The sequence below is a fragment of the Mytilus edulis genome, chromosome 9 (genome assembly GCF_963676685.1).
Source record: "Mytilus edulis chromosome 9, xbMytEdul2.2, whole genome shotgun sequence".
NCBI classification, from domain to species: Eukaryota; Metazoa; Mollusca; class Bivalvia; order Mytilida; family Mytilidae; genus Mytilus; species Mytilus edulis.
Window position 1 is genome coordinate 7,688,189 of NC_092352.1, and position 4,454 is coordinate 7,692,642.

Here is a 4,454-nt window from a genome sequence, read left to right on the forward strand (position 1 = left end):
TTAGCACACACCTGGTCGGTATGCAGGCATACAGACCTGACAAATACTAGTATAGATATAGAGAGTTTAGCATACACCAGGTCGGTATTCTGGCATACAGACCTGACAAATACTAGTATATGCACAGAGTGAGAGTTTAGCATACACCAAGTCGGTATGATGATACTCCGACCTGACAAATTCTAGTATACACATAGAGTGAGGGTTTAGCATACACAAAGTTGGTATGCAGGCATACAGACCTGACAATTACAAGTAAGAGAAAAAAGACTGAGTTTAGCATACTTTTCATTGAAACATCTGAAATAAAGATGGGTAAATGCTATGTTATGTATATATTTCAAAAATGGCATAAAAGTATAACAAAAAATGCAGGATGAGTAATTTCTTAAGGTTAATTTGCTTCAAATATTTACTGGCTGTTGAAATAGTTCATTCTAGCATCCTATGAAAAAGGTTATAATAAAATGATGAAATTTTGGATTCGCATTTACAAAAAAAGATCACAAATCTAGCAAAAAAATGACAGAAAAATATTAATAATGCTATACAGTGACTTTTAACGCGAAATATATCAATCATCCCAAAAGATGCAGCTTTTTCTCACAAAAATTAGTTGAGTGGCAGAATTTCTCATTTTAGACGAGAACGTGTTAAAACAACTGGGTATACATTTACAATTAATTCTCCATAGGCCGTAATGGTAACGTTTTCCTCCGTTGCTCAGTCCATATCGTTTACTTGAACATGTATGATGGCTCATATCGAAGCTGATACATTTATACATGTCTGGTTAAATTTTCGGGGTGGCAAGTGAGATTACTTTTTTCGCAAATTGATGGACCCCGGAAGATGGTGAAAAATGTCACTCTCCTCATGAAATAATCCCAAAATTCTGATCATAAAATTCAATAAAAAAATTGTCCTTTCTAATAATTTATTTCAGGTCAAATCTACATCTTTCTTTTCTCATCACACCAGCTCTATAAAACAGTTTTTATTGTTCATTTATGTCCATTTTTAAAATCACAGCATCCACAATTGTATGGCGGACTAATATTTTTTTTAATTACGTCATCTGAGTTCCTCATCTCAAGGTCTATTAGGGATCCTGACCCATATTGAAATTCATACTTCTGATTTTTCCAAATATTTTTATGTGATCTTCATCGGTATAACATTCTGAATAAATCTGTGTATTTTTGTCCATTTCTGAAAAAAAATAAAGTTGTTTTAGCACTATACGGCAATGACACTTTTGTCGCTATATTCATTTATTTTGAATACAATGTGTTTGTATAATTAATTTCTTCCAGAATACCTTCACTAGTCAAAACAAGGACAAAACTTCTGATTATAACCTTTAATTACAATACACAGACCCTGTTAAAGCATTCTATAAAATTTTCTTGTGCCTTAAAGTGCATTTTGACAGAGAAATTATGCAAAAATGAAGATTTTATAAAAAAAACCAACACCAAAATAATTATTCTTACTAGTGGAAATCTGGTATTTAAAACTGTGGAAAGCACTCTTAACTACTTGGAAAGTCATCCTTATCATATAATTAGAGTGCAATACAGTGCAAATTTTCAAAACTTGTCCTTTCACATAATTCTATTTGAGAAAAAATGTTTTTAACATGTATTTCAGTGAAAACCTTTTATTAGTGAGAAATCCACATGAGGTTTTAAAGGAAACATTGTGACATCACATGTATTATGGCGTCATTAAATAACGACAGATCAAAATAGAGCTAAATATAGTTTGCAGTGTTACGTGAGAAACAGTTGCCGCAAGATTTAACTCGAAATATTGAGTCGAAACGATCTGTAACTAAGCCTTTTCATTTAATACCAAGACCATAGCAACAGTTTTCATATTTGCATATTTTTAACATACCGACTGTAATTTCAATTGCATAAATACCATAAATAAACAATTTAGAGCTTGCCTAATAAAGCAAAATGCTTACCAGTTATTCAGGACTTTTTAAAACCTCTAGTTTGCCATCTCAGGTTAAAAAGTAATGATATGTCTGGAACTGAAATAAGACAAAAAAATTACTCAGGCTGTGTTATCATTTGATTTAAATACAGAAGTACTATTGAGAGAGAAAAATCTAATTCTTGAAAGTTTAATCACAAAGAAAGACAAATGCTTCTCCCTTGTGGCTTAGTCACCTTCATTTAAACCTTTTATTTTAGAAGCAATGGGTAGTAGCTAACTAGCTTAATAGTTGAATAGGTGCAGAAATATTGTTTTCAAAAAGGTTTGACCCTCCCCCTTTTTCACTGAGAAATGACAATATCTATTGTTTTGCTCAAGTGCATTAAAAATATTAGTTCATGATTTTCTTAAAACATGTACATGTTTTTTCTGTTTTTTTGCATATGATATCTACTGACCAGGGGTCAAATCATTGGATAAAAGCACATGCGATGATGTATCTCACTTTACTCGTATGAAGTGTGTTATCTCCCTTGATTATCAGGTATTCCTGTAGACCGAAGTGATAATTACATAACAAAGACTATATTGTGTCATGTTTACTTACAATTAAATAATATTTAAAAGTTGTTTCTTGCCTTTTTCAATATAGTAAACAAATTCCTTTCGGATCTCTCGGAAGTAAACAAAGTTATGATTGTGCCTAAAAAAAGTGTTCAGCCCCGTGCCAGTAATGCATTTTAAAAGCAAAGTTTCATTGAGTTTTTGCTGATCTTTATCAATAATATTTATCTTAAACCATTTATAATAACTAGGTATAAATAAAAAACTACTAACCATCATTTTCGGTGGTGTACAAGGTGAAATCATCCATAAATCAGCCTGAAAACTTCTGGAATTAAGCTTCTAATTTGGGTATACATTTACAATTAATTCTCCATAGGCCGTAATGGTAACGTTTTCCTCCGTTGCTCAGTCCATATCGTTTACTTGAACATGTATGATGGCTCATATCGAAGCTGATACATTTATACATGTCTGGTTAAATTTTCGGGGTGGCAAGTGAGATTACTTTTTTCGCAAATTGATGGACCCCGGAAGATGGTGAAAAATGTCACTCTCCTCATGAAATAATCCCAAAATTCTGATCATAAAATTCAATAAAAAAATTGTCCTTTCTAATAATTTATTTCAGGTCAAATCTACATCTTTCTTTTCTCATCACACCAGCTCTATAAAACAGTTTTTATTGTTCATTTATGTCCATTTTTAAAATCACAGCATCCACAATTGTATGGCGGACTAATATTTTTTTTAATTACGTCATCTGAGTTCCTCATCTCAAGGTCTATTAGGGATCCTGACCCAACTGTCATACTCCTGACTTGGTAAGAGCGATTTCCGATGTAATTTACTGGTTAACCTGGTTTAAGAGCTTGCACAACATACCTTTCGAAAATATCAATGATTTTTAAACAGGCTTCCTGTGGTGTATAACTTGTACCTTATGGAATACCAAAAGTTTACTGCAATATGAATCCTTCTAACTCAAACTGTCAAACCAATAAATATATTTTCGACCATACGGTCGGCATACTGATAATATCGTTTTTGAATAATTTTTTTTGGAATCAATGTGTTTTTTTCAAAAGTAATGTTTGACTTAAACATGAAATGTGTTGCTCAATTCCAAAATTCATTATTTTCAGGCCTGTCGGCATGAAAAGTAGAAAATACATATTCTAGCAAAGAACTGTTATTAGCTTTGTTTTCAACGTACGAATAAATTGGCCAATTTCAGTACAAAAATAAGTTATCTAATAACTTACCATTACTTTCGTTGGTTTTCCAAGCCCGTGAAACTTCACAAAAGATCGAAAATGCACAAGATTTCTTTTTGGAAAAAAAACAGCAATTGTTTAGTTCTTATATGTGGTACTTTGCAGAAAAAAAGTTAAATAACAAGATACCGAACTCAAAGGAAAATTCAAAATAGTAAGTCCTTATCAAATGGCAAAATCAAAACAATAAACATAATAAAAGAATGGTTAACAACTGTTATATCACTGACTTGGTACAGGCATTTTCTTATGTACAAAATGGTGGAACATAACTGTTTATAAAGCTAGCTAAATATCTCCCTAATGTGGCAGGAACATAAAATTATATTATCTTGACTACAGTGAGAAAAAATCAGAAATAATAGGTAAAAATGTCAAAAAATAGTGGTACGAAATTATCAAATGGATAAACATACAATATATATATTCAACAAATTAATAGCCGAGATATTTAGTCATTGTGCTTAATATAAGTATATATATGAAACTCACAAAGAAGTGAGGGGGATTCCAAATGACACTAAACTACGAAACATAATAATGCACTAAAATTATAACAACATACAAGACGAACACAAATCAGAGGCTCCTGTTTCTGGACAGGCGCAAAAATGCGGCGGGATCAAACATGTTTTGTGCGATCTTAACCTTATCCTTATGTAT

The 4,454-nt window shown here is 31.8% G+C and overlaps 1 long non-coding RNA gene across 2 annotated transcripts; it reads right to left on the bottom strand.

Annotated features, from left to right (window-relative positions):
• Positions 1–659: 659 nt before the first annotated feature.
• LOC139487564 (uncharacterized) lies at positions 660–3,317 on the bottom strand. 2 transcript variants are annotated; one of them, XR_011655834.1, is made up of 3 exons: positions 2,788–3,317; positions 1,976–2,044; positions 660–1,212 (listed from the first exon to the last, which is right to left on the bottom strand). It is a non-coding gene; the product is annotated as an uncharacterized lncRNA (long non-coding RNA). The 2 variants fall into 2 exon arrangements; XR_011655835.1 differs by having other exon boundaries at positions 2,558–3,317.
• Between the last annotated feature and the right edge of the window lie 1,137 nt (positions 3,318–4,454).